This window comes from Mauremys mutica, unplaced genomic scaffold (assembly GCF_020497125.1).
Source record: "Mauremys mutica isolate MM-2020 ecotype Southern unplaced genomic scaffold, ASM2049712v1 Super-Scaffold_100116, whole genome shotgun sequence".
Lineage (NCBI taxonomy): Eukaryota > Metazoa > Chordata > Testudines > Geoemydidae > Mauremys > Mauremys mutica.
This window is the reverse complement of record NW_025423272.1, coordinates 736301-754040: the sequence shown is the minus strand read 5'-3', so window position 1 is coordinate 754040 and position 17740 is coordinate 736301. Positions and strand designations below refer to the sequence as shown.

Below are 17740 nucleotides of genomic sequence, written 5' to 3'. Positions count from 1 at the left end.
GATGAGGTGGCCGAGTGGGTAAGGTGGTGAACTGCTAATCCATTGTGCTCTGCACACATGGGTTCAAATCCCATCCTCATTGGATGCATTTAGTCTTCACTCTCCTTTATAGACAACCATCTCCCCCTTTGGTACAATGACAGATCAAACAATGTTGCCTCTGTTACCCAAAATTGGGCCTGCTAGTAAGCTTAGGGAGGACTAATGACCCCTCAGAGTTTGGCAGAAAGCAGCACATTTATTATATTGATAGCTAAGCTCAAAAGAAGCGGGGGGGGTGGGGTTAGAGGGTCACACACTCCCATACTCACGCTCCCAGGACAGACCTGGCACTGGGGATGTCAGGATTCTGCCAGGTAAGTGTCCCCCAGCGCCGCGATGGACGGTGCGATGAAGGTAAGTCTTCCCGAGGTGTGATGGAATGTAACACAGCGAACCACTGGCCAGGCGGTCGGGGCGAAGGGCATTCACTGGAGGTACAAGCTTGTGAGTGACTCGTGAGCACAGGGCCCCTTCCCCTTTTAAGGACCTGGTCCTCATGGCCTGCGACTGGAGATGACTTGGCTGCATCTGGTGGGTCACACTCCACCTCAGCCAGTGTCCATGCAGTGTCCCTGCTCTGGGTGTGCGAGTGCTGCCTAATGAGAGTCCCAGACACCTTGTCTATCTAGGAGCTCTTCTGCTCTTCCAGCTGTTCAACCAGCCCCTTCATTCCGCAAGCATTGCAGGAGGGTGGGAGGGGGAAAGCCACTTCACAGGCATTCAGAGAGGGAGAGGAGACAAGCAGGGGATGGGGGGGGGGAGTGTAACAGACCTTTTGGGCATACAGGTGATACGGAGCACACAGATCACTGCTGCTCCTACAACAGGGTAAGTTCTCAAGCAGCATGTTTCTTACTTTGCCCATCTGTCAGTTTTGATGATTATCGATGGAAATATTTTGCCATTGGGTTGTGTGTTTACACAGAAATTGACATTTACCAACAAACACGTAATTCTTCCAGTCCTGCCTAGTCTGCAGTTGATGGGTTTAGAGGGACACATTCACTCTCCCCAACCCCCAGGCCAGGCCTGTGCTCTCAACTTCCCACATTGCTGGGATCCTTCCCTGGTCTCCCCTCAGACCTCTGCCCCCCACCCCCACTTCTGGGATCCCCTCGCCATACTGTCTAACTCCCCTGCTGGCAGGATCCCTCCCTGTTCCTTTCATTTCCTGTCTCCACTCTGGGCAAAAGCTCTGCACGGTTCCCACAGCGGAAGTTGAACCCAGGTCACCTGGATGAAAACCAGGAATCCTGCCCACTAGCCCATATGGGACTATTGGTGCAGCTGATGAAGTGGGGATTCACCCATGAAAGCTCCTGCTCCAATACGTCTGTTAGTCTATAAGGTGCCACAGGACTCTTTGCTGCTGTTATTACTACAACACTCTAAGCCAACCCCTCATGAGCGCAGCAGGGACTAGCGTGACCGGATGTCCTCATGTTGGGGCCTTTTTCTTATATAGGCTCCTATTACCCCCACTCCCTGTCCCGATTGTTCACATTTGCTGTCTGGTCACCCTAGCAGGGGCTGCACACAGGGCTGCATTAACCCTTCAGGTGCTGAGGTTTCCCTCTCTCCATTCCCAGTGCCTGTGATCAGGAAACAGACGTCAGGGCTCCCAGGTGCTGCACAGACTATGACTGAGATCGGGACTCCATATTGCGCTAGGTGCTGTACGATCCCTGGCCAACACTGGACACCCAGGGGGTTCCCCTCAATTTCCCTGAGCCTCTGCTGCCCAACTGCTTCTGACTCCATCTGGATCACCCAGGAGCAGCGACAGGGTTTCTGGCGCCCTAGGCAAAATTTGGGGGGCGGCATTTTGTGCGCTACCCATGGAGCGCACAGGAGCTTCCGGTTCCACTCCCATCGCGCCGCCGAAGAAGGACTCTCCGCCGAAATGCCGCAGGCGACAGCGGCAGTCATTGAGCTGCTCAATTGCCTGCTGCTGTTTTACATGGCATGTTGGCGGAGGGTCCATCTTTGGCGGCACAACGGGAGCGGAACCAGAAGTTCCCGGGTGCCCCGTGGGGAGCGCACAAAATGCCACCCCCCCCCGAATCCTGGCACCCATGCGGCCGCCTAGGGTCGCCTAATGGAAGCGTCGGCTCTGGGATCTCCCCCCGCCCCCGCAAAAACCCACCTTTCCAAACAGTCTTTCTCTCCCCACCCCCTAATTCTGCTTTCACACCCTGGGCCCATCTCCTCTCTTCGTCCCTCCTCTCCCCCCAGGTGATTAGAGATGGAGGCAACTTCAGCCACTGGAGACAGCCCCAGCGAGCGCTGCAGCCCGCCCGGGGGGTGTTTGCAGACACAGGAAGGGAGCAGCTGGGAGCGGGGGGTGCTGGGAAGTAGGAGGCAGGAGAACAAATCCAAGAAACCCAACATGGGGCAGCTCCTGGGGGCGGGGCTCTGGCACAGCCCAGGGGCGGGGCAGCTCCTGGGGGCGGGGCTCTGGCACAGCCCAGGGGCGGGGTAGCTCCTGGGGGCGGGGCTCTGGCACAGCCCAGGGGCGGGGCAGCTCCTGGGGGCGGGGCTCTGGCACAGCCCGGGGGCGGGGCAGCTCCTGGGGGCGGGGCTCTGGCACAGCCCGGGGGCGGGGCAGCTCCTGGGGGCGGGGCTCTGGCACATTGTGACGCAGGAGCCCGGGTTCAGCAGCTGCTCCCTGGTGGCCACGTGCTGCCAGCAGCGCTGGAGTCGCCCAGGCCGGAGCGGAGCCGCTGTTCTCAGCTGCAGCAGGAGCTGCCCCCGGCCCCGCTGGGCTCCAGGTGGGGACAGAGCCTGGGGCCCGGGGTTCCCCTGGGTGCGGCTGGCGGGGCGGGAGGGGAGAGGCCGGAGCTGCAGGCGGGGAAGGGCGGGGGGGCAGGCGGGGGGTTGGTCGGTCTCTGGGCACCAGGGGAGCCCCAGGGCAGAGTGTGTGTGTGAGTGTCCCGGGCCCAGGCGTGCGCAGGGGGGGAGCCCCGGCTCCCCAATGCCCTGAGCCCCGGCTGGGGAGGCTGCTCCCCCCCTCCCGTGGGGGCTCGTGGGGGGGGGGAGGCTGCAGCGGCTGCAGGCGGGTGCTCGGCCCCCCCGGGACTGACCCGCTGCCGGCAGCTTGTGGCGCCTCCTCCGCGGAGCTTTTCCCCAGGGGCGGCCTGGGCGCAGCTGCGATCAGCTGTTTGCTGGGCAGGCTCCGCTCCGCTGCTCCCCCCCGCTCCTGGGGGGCTGAGTGAGCCCCCCCCAAACAGCCCCAGGGGTCGGTGGGGGGCGGGGCCAGCAGCAACAGAGCCCCCCCCCGCTCCCCTGGGGCTGCCCCGCCCGCTCGGGCTGGGGGCTCTGCCAGGGCCCCCGCGTGAATCGCTGCTCCCTGCCCGCCCGGCTCGGCTCCGGCCACAGCAGCGGCGGGTGCCCCGGGAGCTGGGGCTGGGGCATGGGGAGGTTGGCGGGGGGGGGGGGAGAAGCTCCAGATACCAGCAGAAGGGGCGGGGGGGGGAGCCCCGGACCCTGGCAGAAGATGTGGGGCTGAAGTCCCCGGCTCGGGAGCCCCAGCCACCTTAGTGGCAAAAGTTGCAGGGCTGAAGCCCTGACCCCCCTCTGTGTGGAGCTGGCCTGAGCCCCTCTCGCTCCCATCCCCCCTGTGGAGCTGGCTCTCACTCTCCGGCTGCGGAGAAATTCAGCCCAAATCTGCCCATGTTGGTATCTCCATTTCCCACCCCCCCATCACCCGGCCATGAATGGATTTAGCCCAGGAGGCAGGTCAGTGTTGGCCCCATTGGGCAGGTGGGATCGAGGGCACAGCGAGGTGAAGTGAGTTTCCCAAGGCAAAGCAGGGAGTCTGTGGCAGAGCAGACACTCAAACCCAGAACACCTGTGGGTTAACCACTAGGCAACCTTAACCCTGTGCCTTAACCACTAGGCAACCTTCCCCCCGAAGGAGAGGGACCCTCCTCCGCCACTTTGAGTGTGTGGGTGGGAGCAGCCACTAGACAGAGCTGCCAGGAGGTGGGGAGGGGGTTGGATAGTTGAGGGGGTGATTAGAGGGTGGAGGGGTCCCAGGAGGGGGCAGTCAGGGGACAAGGAGCAGGGGGGGTTGGGGGTTCTGAGGGGGGCAGCCAGGGGGCAGGAAGTGGGAGGCAGTGGATAGGGTGGGGCTAGGGCGGGGCTCCCTGGGTGCGCACCCTAATGAAATGTGCTGCACACGCCTATGGTCACGGGGGTGAGCCACTCGCATCCTTTTCCTGTTTGTGCCATTTCTTTCCGTCTCAAAACCTGAGAACAATTCTCTCTAGTTTTTCCCCTTCTCTCCCGTCCCCGCATGTGGCTAGAAAATCCAAGGAGATTCCCTCGTTTTCCCTAAAATTACTGACTCTCTAGTCTCTCATTTTGCCCTGTTTTCTCTGTAATTCTTAAATTCTCCTCAGCTTTGGGATGTGAACCCAGCCCGTTTATCTGCAGCAATTTGTCCTTGGGTGGGTGGGAATTTGCTGCCCTGTGTCACTCCCCCAACGTGGGTGGTGGTTAGTAGGTGCTGGCTGGGGGAGCCCGCAGACACGGCTGCCTCTGGGGGGGAGATGGGGGGGCCGGTCTCTGCCAGCGACAGGACATGGCCACACAGGAGGGGAAGGGAGGAGCCAGTGTCCCTATGGAGACTGCCCAGCCCCTTTGGTTCTGCTCCTTTCCAGCATTTTGTTCAGAGACTTTATTACTGGGGAGGCTGAAAAATCTCCCTGTGGGCTTAGCCTGGCAGGAGGGGCCAGGTCTCCCCTGCAATAAAGAGCTGGAGCATGTTCCCAGCATGGCAGAGCCTAGGCTGTGTCTCTGCAGGGAAAGATCCTGGGGGAATCATGCTGTGAAATGAATTAAAGCCTGTTCTGAAACCTCCACAACTGCCCTTCTCGCCCTGCCAGGCTGCAGGATGTCGTCCATGTTTTGCTCCAGCTCATCCCATCCTCCCATGGGACAGGGAAGGGAAATGGCTGCAGTGGAGCCAGCTCAGGTAGGGATTATCGTGGGTTTGCTGGTGGGTTCCTGCTGGAGGGAGAGGGACAGCAAATACCCAGGAGGTGGGAGGCTTGGGCAATCTGGCTTGGAGGTTGGAGCGGGGCAGGAAATTCCCAGGGTGGAGAATGGGAGGAGGCCAGGGTGTAGCAAACTGGGACTTGTTCAATATGCAGCTTCCATTCTAGGAACAGACCCACGGGGTTAGAGGGTGGAAATGCTCTAATTTGTGGGACAGGAAACAACCCCCCTCGGTGGGGCTAGGAAAATGAACCAGACTCCCAGGGCTGGAGCCCGACCTGATTAACCAGCGGCTGCTGTGAGATGTGAGGGGGCACCCACCAGGGAGGCTGGGGGGAGGGGGGGGTTCTTAACCTTTTTCTTTCTAAGGCCCCCAATGTGCTATAAAAACTCCACGGCCCTGCATGTGTCTGGTTCTCGGCATATAAAAGCCAGGGCTGGCGTTAGGGGGTGGCAACCAGGGCCCCATGTGACGCCCCTCCCGCAAAGCTAATTGCTCAAGCTTTGGCTTCAGCCCCTGGTGGCAGGGCTCATGGCCCCAGGCTTCGGCCCCAGGCAGGGAGGTTTGGGCTTTCTGCCCTGGGCCCAAGCGAGTCTGACACGGGCCCTGCTTGGAGGCCCCCCTGAAACCTGCTCGCAGCCCCCCAGAAGCCCAGGGACCCCTAGCTGAGAACCACGGCCTTAGGGGATGTGCCCCTCCCCCATACCCAGCTCCAGGGCTGGCCTTAGAGAAAATGGGGCCTTGGGTGAACTTGTATTTTGGTGCCCCCCATCACCCCGGGCCCTCACGGGCTCCCCACCATCACGTCCAGACCCTGATACCTCCCTCTAGGGCTTAGTTTGTATTGAAAGAGGCGCCAGAGCTCAGCCCTGGCACAAATTCAGCACTGGCAGGGCGGCCTCACAGCAGCGGCTGCTGGCCGAGCGCCCAGCTCTGAAGGCCATGCCACCGCCAGCAGCAGCGCAGAAGTGAGGGTGGCCTGGTGTGTGGTGTATTGTGCAGCCTTTTATTTTATGTAATGTGCAGTTTGCAATGTGGCATTACACCACCGCGGGGTCGGCTCTGGTGGCGATAGTTTCAAACTTAACAGAGTGAAAGTCGCCTCTGCTACTTGCTTCAAATGTACAGTCTCTAGGAACACACAAAGACCAAGGGAAGTGACCACACAGCCATTCACAAGCACAAGGTCTAGTCGGTTTTACAAGTTTTTATTAAAGTTACAGTTAAGGTTATGACGCCCCAAGCGCACAGAAATTCTATAAAGACCTGTGCAAAAGTAACACCTCTAGTTCTACTCACATCCTGAACAATAGTATTAGGGTCTGATGTGTCTCTCATGGATTGATCATCAGTAGAGGGATGGTTCCTGCTGGAGTTTCCCACAGGGAGCTCAATTTTCCTGCTCTGGGCACCCCCTTTTTATAATGTGATTCTGATTATACCTCATTAGCATTGAGGTGCAACCTGTATCCTGTGGTTAAGGCACATTTGGAAACAGAGGTGCCTTTCCAGAATTTTTGTATTTAAAATTAATCTTCCAGCTAATTGTTCACCCTGTTACCCCTTGGTACCTCTTTTCCCATCATCTTAGGGCATCGGGTTATTCCTCGGCCATTTACTTCTGTCAGCATTTCTTAGCTCCAAGGCCTAAAATAGCGAAGCTAAAATCTTGCAGGTCTCAGCCTACAGGCCTTGCGTGTCAGCCCTATTTACGTAGATCCCTAATACGTGGTTATTCTCGCTACAGACCGACCAATCGATTCTCTGTTTAGCACACAGTGATTCCATGTGACATAACGTGTTAGTTATTTATAACACCACACAATAAATGAACAGTAAACTAAAATCACTGGCTGCCATTCCCACCCTTACTCCTACACTGCTGCTGTGGCTTGTGGTGCCCGGCGCTCTGCCTGCAGCTCAAGACGGGCTCTGCGCTCTCACACAGGGGCTGCATCTTGCCGGAGCCCCAGATACCCTGCAGCCCTGTGGCCGCTCCTGGCTCACCAGGGGCCATTTCAGATTTTGGGGAGGGGGCAACTTTAACTGTGATTCCAGAGGCTACTGAGCAAGGATGCCGTCCCCCCCCCCCCCGCCACGTCGGGTCGCCCCAGTCCCCGCCCCCCCCAGCACCGCGTCGGGCCGCCCCAGGCCCCCGCCCCCCCCCCCCCAGCGCCGCCTGGCCAAACCAAAAACAACAAAAACAAACCCCAATCGCCACCCCCCTCCCAAGGTGCCGCCCCAACCATGTGCTTGGTAGGCTGGTGCCTGGAGCCGGCCCTGCTACTGAGGCACCTGAAAACTGTAAGGTTTTTTGCAGAAAATAACTTAGAAATTTGCTGACAGGAGCACTGTAACTAATTGTTATATAAAGAAAGATAAATATATACTGACTCCAATTACAGCCATGTATTAAGTTTAAAAGTAAATTTAGAACAATCAGGAGATAATACAGCAAGATATTCCCTATCCCAAGTCTTGAGGTATCCGTTCTGGAGCTTTGATGCAGGTATCAGAAACTCAAGTTTGATACTTTGCACCCTCTCTTTAGGAGAGATAAAAACAGACACACTCTGTGTTACTACCATTATCGCCTCTATTTTAGTCAATTTGATTTTCAGTCCACTGACAATGTATTTACTTACTTTTATATACATGATTATGGTTTTTTCTCCTTTATTAAGAACAGGAATTAGTTTTTCTAGTTATTTTAGCATTTATGTTTACTGATCACAATCATGTATGTGACTCACTAACATCATTGCTATTAGTATCATACTTGGAGCTGTATTTATTTTCATAGAAATTTTAAGTTATTTTCCAGATGTAACTGTACCATGAAGTTTGGGGGAGACGGCGCCCTGCACCTCCCCCACTTCCTGCCATTCACCGTGACTCTCAGCCAGCCACTAAAACAGAAGGTTTGTTAGACGACTGGAACACAGTCCCAAACAGAGCTCGTAGGTACAGACAACAGGACCCCTTGGTCAGGTGCATCTTGGGGGGTAGGGAGCCAGACCCGGTTCTGGCCTCCCTCCATTTCCCCAGCCAGCTCCAAACTGAACCCTCCCCCGCCCCCAGCCGTCTCCTCCAGCCACAGCCCGGCTCCTCCTCCAGCCTTTGTCCAGTTTCCGGGGGCAGAAGGTGTCACCTGGCCCCATCCCCCCCCACCCTGGGCTCAGGTTACATGCTCGGCTATCGCCCTTCAAGTGAAGTCACACCCTGATGTCCCATCCCCAATGCAGACAGTCCCAGTAAAACTCCCCCGCAACATCCCCAGCTCAATCCTCCCAACTCCCTGCTTCGTCACAGACTAAAACTACTATCTGAAGATAAGTGATCTTCATCTGCACAGTGTCTGAAGTTTTGAGTTTAGCTAATTTTTTTTTAAACGAGCCCTGCTCAGGTAAGTACAAGCAAAATGTACAGTCTGTTGTTTGCTAGTACCATTTAAATAACGAATGACAAAGCACAATATGGCAATAACAGTAATAATGAGAATTACTCCAGCCAGGCCAGGTGAGGCATTTTAGAACTCGTTACTCAGAGAATTGAATTTAAGCATAAGACAGAAATAAAATGATGAAATGCAGAGATCCGTTAAAAAGCTAAAATAAGACTGTCATCCTGACCGAATGTGAAAGAATAAAATTACAGAGACTATATGTACTTTGCACCTTTTGACAGGAAGTAAAAGGAAGTAATAACAGTAACTGACGTGTCTGTGGTGGGGTGAGTGTGTGTGTGTGGGGGGGGGGAGTGTGAGACACACCCGCTGTCACTTCCAGCCCAGCGGCACTCACTAGTCCAAAGGACGTTCACATGGCAGCAGGGGCCACCAGCTCCCACTCCTGACCCAGAGGCAGCAGCACAGAATCTTGTCCCCCCAGCTCAGCTCAGCAGAGACTGGGCACAGAGGCAGGAGGGTAGGGCCACCCGACATCAGCACCCCCCTCCCCCTGCACAGCACACAGGAGTGGTGGGGGAGACAGGACACCCCTATTGGAGGCACCCCTTCAGCAAGGCCCCCCTGGACTGTCATGTCGTCTGCTCCCCACTAAGTCTGGCCCCGTCCAGCTCTTCACAATGAGAACAGCGCTGGGCTCCCTGCCAGTGAGCTCTCCCTGCACCTGCCAGGGCCTCCATTTCCTGTGTCCGTCTGTGGCTAGTAGGGGGGTGATGGATCTGCTGGGAGAGACAAGGGGCTCTCGCTTCGTCCCCTCCGCCTGGCGTTTCCTGGATGCTCTGAGCGGGGTGGGGTGGGACTCTGCCTGTGAGCCACCCAGAGCTTCCATTTGATTGGCTCCTCTCCCCCATGAGTGTGGGGCTGTGAGTGGGGCAGCAGGTCCTGAGTGTTGGACTCTTGCTCTTTCAGGGGCCGGTGACCTTCGAGGAGGTGGCTGTGTATTTCACCAGGGGAGAGGGGGCTCTGCTGGACCCCGCTCAGAGAGCCCTCTGCAGGGATGTCATGCAGGAGAACTATGAGACGGTGACCTCGCTGGGTAAGGAGTCCTGTCCCCTGGGTTATTAGAAGCTGTGGGGTCTCTAAAGAACCTGAGCAGTAATAACTTGATACCTTTATTCATCATACAAGTTTTGACAAGTTTCCTTGTCCCCACTTTTTTGCCTCATCTCCCACCCACTAGAATAATTTTTTAAGACGTTTGTCAAAAGTCATTTTGAAATTGCATTTAATGTGTCCTTATTGGCTACATTAATAACTATAGCTTTCATGCCTTTTCCTCATTTTAAGAGGAAAATATGCCGCCTGTAGAATTCTAAATTGAGTAAATAGGTGTGTGACTGATGCAGGGCTTGTGTGACAGTCAGATGAGCTCATCTTTTGATAGAAGAGAGTATAATGTTGTCATTCGGGAGCCCAAAGGTGAAAGGAGAACAGAGCCATGTGAAACGAGGAGAAGGGGGGAGTAGATAATTCTGGGGTGCCAGGACATGGGGAGGGTGTGTGCAGGGTTAGAGGTAAGATGGAGCAAGGGGGGAGGAGGTTGTGAGAGACTAGGAGGGAACAGAAGATGCTCTTAAGGCGCCAGGAGATGGTGACAGCTGAGAGTAATGGGAAGAAGGGGAGGGGAGTGTGGGGAAGGGCACCCAGGAAGTGGGCTGGGTGGGTCAGTGGGAGGGAGGAGAGGTTTGGGGATCTAGAGCTGTGGGGGATCCCAGACCTTTAACCCCAAATCCCTACCCAAGCCTTGTTGTTCTAGAGCCCACGCTCCAGTTTTCTTTCTGTTCTGTTTCACTTATATACATGTTTTCCCCAAATATTATTATTTTAACTCTTGACCTCCCTCTCCCACTCATTACCTCCCCCTCCCCATCTTTGTGCACAGCGACCCCGGCCACCGATCCTGAGTCCTTGCTGCATCCTCCCGCCCAGAGCAGGGCCCCTACCCAGGCACAAATGGGTACATTCTTGATGATGTCACAGGGTGGTGGTGTAGCCTGTACAGTTTTTACACCTATAAGTTTACGTATTGGGGGCACAACTCGCCCTTGTACATGGCTACTCACAGTTAATTGAGAAGATGAAATTTGGTGAAACACACAGAAACTTGATTGAATGGAGACAGTTATAAATGAAATCATAGGCAAGGATCAATCTACATAATGTACCTGTCGTCGAATTGCCGCCGAATCCACAGGACCGGCGGATCTCCCACAGGCAAGCCGCCGAAGGCTGCCTGACTGCCGCCCTCACAGGGACCTCCAGGGCGGCCCCCATGGCTTGCCATCCCGGGCACGTGCTTGGATAGGGACTCACATGCCTCTCCTTTTTCACCAGGGTTTGAGGATTGCAGCTTGTCCTCAACTGTGTTCACTAGACTAACATCCAGTTCCTGTGCGTTGCTTTCTCTCCAGGGGCTGTGAGCCGTGTGTGTGTGTGTGTGTGTGAGAGAGGTGGGAATTTCGGTGATACTTGTATGATGCCAATACGCACCTCAGTTTCCGTCTGTGGTTGGTATTGCTATGATTAGAACGAGCAGGAGACATGAGGTGTTTTGTCACACAGCTGTCATGGGGTGATATGAATGGGTCATTAAGGACAGGCTGGGACCAACCTACATCAATGGAATACCCGACAAAGGCAAGGGAATAATTGTCACCAGTGTATCTCAGCTTGGAACCATGACAGTGCCAGTGTGCCTAATGGGGAAACAATATCATCAGTCCTCGTGGGAATCCCTGATCTGTTCCAAAGTGTATTAAAACTTTCCTCTAAGGCTCACCTCTTGGTTATCAGGTCATGTCAGTTTTGTTAGAGGTTTTCCCTTCACCCTCCCACTTCCCTGGTTCTTGTCACGCAGACAGGAAGCAGCAAAAGACCAGAAGTCCAAAGCACAGACAATGCCATGTTTGTTGGGGTTAGTTTCCAAGGAAGCATATTCTGAAGCCCTTCACACCACTCAGGCTGATCTCGATATACTGATACAGTCTGTTCCCCAGTGTTCCCTCCCCAGCTCTGATGCATCTGGGCCTTGCCTGTGTTTCTGTTCCCCCCCCCCCACACCTTAACAAACATGATTCCAATTTCCCTTCCCCGTCCTGTTTGACCCCGTTTATATAGTAATATTCTCAGCTATACCTTAACCAATCATTTTACTGAAATGTAATGAACCAATTCTAACATATTTTAACATAATTATCTAACCAATTATATCCCACCACCCTAATTAACTTACATCTAGCAAAATTAATTATACAGCAGACAGAAACAATTAGAGAACCAGACAGATTTACAATAGAAAAGTGTGGGACATAAATATAAAGCAATACAGAAATGAGAGTTTCACAACCATTGAGAAGTGATTTCTTGCCAGACCAGCTGCTGTCAAACTAAGGGTACGTCTACACTACAAGACTATTTTGATTCATCTTAATTCGAATTTCTGGAATCGACCTAATGAAGTCGAAGTTGTGTATCCACAATAAATACACTAATTCGACTGTGTGAGTCCACAGTAACGGGCGAAGCGTCGACTTTTGAAGCGGTGCACTGTGGGAAGCTATCCCACAGTTCCCGCACTCCCCGCCGCCCATTGGAATGTTGGGATTTCCCAGCAATGCATGCTGGGGGGGGAAATTGTGTGGAGGGTGGTTTTGGGTAACTGTCATCATTGAACCGTCAATCACGCCCAGCATCCCTCCCTGAAAGCACCAGCTGGCAATCTGTTCATGCACTTTTCTTTTCAGTGACAGCGCGGGCGCCACAGCACTGCGAGCACGGATCCCGCTGCAGTTGTGGCCGCTGTCAGCTCCTCACAACTTATCGTCCACCTCTTCCGCAGTCAGCTGCTGAGAAATTTGGCTAATTTTCAATGGTGCTGCGAGCAGTGGTGGACCATGGGGGACGTTTTACCAACATCAACGTCGGGTGGCCAGGCAAAGTTCATGACGCGCGTGTTTTCAGGAACTCTGGTCTGCTTAGACGCCTGCAGGAAGGTAGTTTCTTTCCGGACCACAAAATAACGTTTGGGATGTGCAGATGCCCATACTGATCTTAGGGGACCCAGCCTACCCGCTAATGCCCTGGCTCGTCACGCCCTATGCAGGCACCTTGCACAGCGACAAGGAAGTCTTCAAGTACCAGCGAGCAGCGTGAACTGTGACTGTTCAGTTTCTTCACAGAGAAGCTGAACCTGCCCCTGTTTCTTTACCAAGTTACTGTTGGATAGCCTCTGCAGTTACATACCCCGTCCACCCCGCTTCCCCAACTTCTAACACACATTTAAAAATTAAAGTATGTGCTCCACTGTAGCTTTACAACGGTGTCTTTATTGATGACTTTGCGTTAAAGGGTTGAAACTGGGACGCACACTGTACTGGGTAGGGTGTGTGGTCATGTAAAGACCGCCTCTAAAGTCAAGGTTTGACATGCTCCCGCTCCCAGACCGGTCAGCAGTGCCGGACTGGTTGTTTCAACGGATCCTGCCATCCCTCCTTTTTTGGACTCTGTGTGCGGGGGCTATGTGGCCTTGTTGCGGGGGAGGACGGAAACAGATTCCTCTGCTGCGTGGCTCTGCGGTCCATTACAGGGACTGTTGCATGACATCTGTAACCCCCCTCCCCCGCTACAAATGCACGTACCACCCCCAACGACAGAAAACCTGCAAACCACCTCCCATACCAGCTAACCGCCTACTGACTGCACTGTGTGTGTGACATGCTGCTGATCCAGCCCCCGTCTCTGTACCCTGCTAAAGGTGACTGTCCTATGCATTACACTACCCCCTCAACCACCCAACGACCCACCCAAAACATCTAACACAGCGTTGTGTAAAAAACCATGACGGAAAAAGTAAGTAACAGAAAACTACTTTTAATAATCAACAACACAGTAAGGGAAGGACTTTTCAAAATGTAGTGACTGATTGCTTTTGGGTAATTTAACACTGTCCTGTGGTGCAGTGACAGTTTTCACGGCCCCTGGTGACCCTCCTTCTTGTTGTTTTTGATGAGGGGGGGATTGGCGTTTGAGGCGGGGGTGGGCGGTTGCAGATACAGTGCAGGGGGGCTCTGCAGAACATCGACAAGGCGCCTGAGCGTGTCCGTTTGCTCCCTCATTAGTCCAAGCAGCGTTTGAGTCGCCTGCTGGTCCTCCTGACACCACCTGTCCTCCCGTTCGCAGAGTGAGCGGTGCTGCTGAGTGAGGTTCTCCCTCCACTGGCTCTGCTGGTCCGCCTCGGCTCTGGAGCAGCCCATAAGTTCAGCAAACATCTCGTCCCTTGTCTTTTTCTTACGCCTTCTAGTTTGTGCCATCATCTGTGAGGGGCATGGTGGATCAGGTCGTGATACAGTTGCACCTGTGTGATGTCAAAAAGGTAGTGAATTTCTTACAATGATACATTTTTTAAACAAAGAAACATAGTCTACTCGGTGTCTGTGAACAAGAGTATGCACAGCACCTGTCTCATGCGCACTCACTAATGGAAAGTTCGATTTCTCTGAATGCGCTTTCATTGCCTGGGGTATTGGGCTGCAGATCAGAGAACCTTTGCAGGAAAGAAGAATTCGTGTAGCAGTAAGGCATGGTAAGCCAAACACTTTTGGATTCATAGAAGTGAATGTACAGCTCTGTCCTCTTGATGCAGGCAATCCTGAAAGCATAAACTCGGCCCCTGTTGCACCCCCTCGCGGCTGTTCACTGGGAAAGATCCCTGTATGCTGCCACTCTGTAGACTGCAGCATGTGGCTGTTAAGTGAGGCTTCTTGTTATGCAAAGGAACAGTTAAGCGCTCCCATTACTAATAGTACCCCAATTACTCTAATTTCATGCAGGAGTGTGCGAGAGAGATCACCCTGAGGAGAGTCTCACGGGCAGAGAGAGCGCGCATGCTTGAAGAAAGCCACCACAGCCCAGGGGCCTACTCTGCCATGCTCGTGAGGGCAATGGTCCCGGAGTTCCAGTTTATAGCATGGCATGGCAAAGTGTGCTACCTCGGGGCACACGATAAGCTAGCTCTGCCAAGGAACCTCCTGCATAGACTTTCAGATTACCTCCAGGAGAGTTTCCTGGAGATCTCTTATGAAGATAAAAGTTCTATCCCCCTGTATGTAGACCTTCTGTTCTCCTAATGTCTCTCCCTGTTTAGTTACTAAAAAAATGTTAACTTGGTCTTAGCTGCTTTTAATAAATAAATGTTAACTTGTTTAAAGCACTTACGGACTGATCCTTCTCCCGATTCAGGGTCCGTGGTAACGGCTGGGGAGGGTTGGTAGGGGATCTCAGTGAGGGTGAGGAAGAGATCCTGGCTGTCGGGGAAAGCGCCGTCGACTGCCTCGTCCTCCTCATCTTCCCCGTCCGCGAACATCTCCGAGGAACAGTCCGTCGACACTATCCCATCCTCAGAGTCCACGCACACTGGTGGGGCAGTGGTGGCAGACCCACCGAGAATGGCATGCAGTGCCTCGTAGAAGCGGCATGTCTGGGGCTGGGCTCCGGAGCGTCCGTTTGCCGCTCTGAGTTTCTGGTAGCCTTGTCTCAGCTCCTTGACTTTCACGCAGCACTGCGTTGTATCCCGGCTGTATCCTCTGTCTCTCATGGCTTTGGAGACCTTCTCGAAGGTCTTTGCATTCCGTTTGCTGGAGCGCAGCTCCGAAAGCACAGACACATCGCCCCACACAGCAATCAGATCTGAGACTTCCCGGTCAGTCCACGCTGGGGACCTCTTTCTAGTCTGAGATTGCCTGGACTCCTCTGCTGGAGAGCTCTGCATCGTTGCCGGTGCTGCTGAGCTCGCCCCGATGAGCAACCAGGAAATGGGATTCAAACTGTCCAGACAGGAAAAGGAATTCAAATTTTCCCGGGGCATTTCCTGTGTGGCTGGTCAGAGCATCCAAGCTCCGACTGGCGTCCAGAGCGTCAACAGAGTGTTGCACTGTGGGATAGCTCCCGGAGCTACTAAGATCGATTAGCATCCACACCTAGCCTAATTCGAGATAGCCATGTCGAATTTAGCGCTACTCCCCTTGTCGAGGTGGAGTACCGAAGTCGAACTAAGGAGCCCTCTATGTCGAATTAAATGGCTTCCTGGTGTGGACGGGTGCACGCTTAATTCGATTTAACGCTGCTAAATTCGATTTAAAGAGCTAGTGTGGACCAGCCCTCAGTTTTCTTTAACCATCTTAAGATCTGTTTCTTTATCTGGTGGTGATGGCACTATCAGGACAGGATCATCTTCCTAACAGCCCAATAGCACCTTATTTCAGTGTGACTGGTTTGGGATGTGAGGATGTGACCCTTCGCTTCCCAGCTTATGGCTGCCCCTGCTGCTTAGCCAAAGGCTGTAGCCTAAGAACAAGGCCTCAGACTGTCACAGTGCGAGAAGGCCCTTACAAATACAGACAGTGATTTTGATTCTTTGTTTTTATACTCCTGTAAGTAGCTAAGTGATTAAAAATACACCTAAGTTCTTAAACTATAGGCTTTACAGGCAGGCCTGAATATCTCTGTTCTAACAGCAGGTTCTGTCACTTCCCCCATTCTGTGTCTGTCTTGTCTATTCAGATTGTAAATTCTTCAGGGCATGGCCCAGCTACTATTCTCTGTTTGCACTTTGCCTAGCACAATGGGGACCCACTGTTAGTTGGTCCTTAGGCACTAAGGTAATGAATATGATTTATAATAATAACTCTCCTGCCACTTGGAGCCAAGGAAGCTGGTCTTGGGATGTTACTGCTTAAAAATGAGCTGGGGGTTAAAACCATGGACTATTCTTTGTGACAAGTATCCCACAAATTCCACTGACCTCCCTCGTTTTCTTTGCCTGCAGTAGGGTTTCCAGTTTCCAAACCTGATGTGATCTCCCAGCTGGAACGAGGGGAAGAGCCGTGGGTCTCAGACCTCCAGGGCTCTGAGAAAGAAGTGCTTCCAAGAGCTGCCTGCACAGGTGAGGACTTGGTTAAACCAACTCAACAACTGTGTGGGAATGCAGGAAACATTCGGGATGCCCTACAAAGATCCTGTGAGCTCTCCACGTTCAGGATTGTTCCCTGCAGATGTGGAATCATTATGGCAGATCTCACTCATGGCTTCCCTCCTATTCTGACTGACAACTGGCAGCAGGTCCCTCCCTGATCTCACTTTCCCCCGAGTGTTCTCGTGAGATGCAGACCAAAACTGATCCCTTCCTCTCTTCTCTGTGGAAGGGTTTGGGGAAAATCAGCTCCTGATAGGACTGATCTCTCCTGCACATATTTTGGATTGTTCATCCCTTTTTCCATTCCTCTCTCTGATATTTCCTTTCTCTCAGGTACGGGGAGTGACCTATGTCTGGATTCTCTCTGTCTCCCATCAGGTGATGGGCTGGTGAGTGAGAATGAGGAGGAGAAACCCCAGCAGGAAGATGCTGAGCAAGGAGAACCACATGGGATGTTATCAGGAAGATCCAAAGGGAACGATTCCAGGAGTTGTGCACTCCCAGAAAAAGTAAAAGCCTGTGAGACTCAGCAGATGCCAGAGGAAAACTTCAGTAGCCACTCAGAGCTTATTACACGTGAAAGAATCAACTTGGAAGAGAGACACTACACATGCCATGAATGTGGGAAAAGCTTCAGTCTGAGCTCTGCCCTTATCAGACATCATAGAATCCACACAGGTGAGAAACCTTATGGATGTTCTGAGTGCGGGAAACAGTTCACTGGTAGTTCAACCCTCATCTCACATCAGCGAATCCACACAGGAGAGAGACCCTACACATGTTCTGAGTGTGGGAAAGGCTTCAGTCAGAGCTCACACCTTGTCAGGCATAGGAGAATCCACATGGGTGAGAAACCTTATGGATGCTCTGAGTGTGGGAAATGTTTCTTTAATCGTTCTGATCTCATCTTACATCAGAGAATCCACACAGGGGAGAAGCCCTACACATGCTCTGAGTGCGAGAAAAGCTTCAATCAGCGCTCAAACCTCATTAGACATCAAAAAATCCACATGAGAGAGAACTGTAGCAAATGCCTTGACTAGGGATGGCCAAAGTGGGGTTTTTGTTTTTGTTTTTTTAAAATCACATTTGCTAATTCTCACATAGTGATTTTTGCACCATCTTCACCGAAGTGTCTCAGCTCCACCAGATCAGTTGCCTGCTTCTGCCTTTTGCAGCTCACCCTTCTTTGGGGTCAGTCCTGTGATCTTTTCTATCAACTCCTTTCCTTTGAGTCAAATGAGTGTGTTTCCCTCCTGCC

At 53.2% G+C, this 17740-nt stretch overlaps 1 non-coding gene across 1 annotated transcript; it reads left to right on the top strand.

Annotated features, from left to right (window-relative positions):
- TRNAS-GCU lies at positions 1 to 82 on the top strand. Its single transcript has one exon. It is a non-coding gene; the product is annotated as a tRNA-Ser (tRNA).
- The last annotated feature ends 17658 nt before the right edge of the window (positions 83 to 17740 follow it).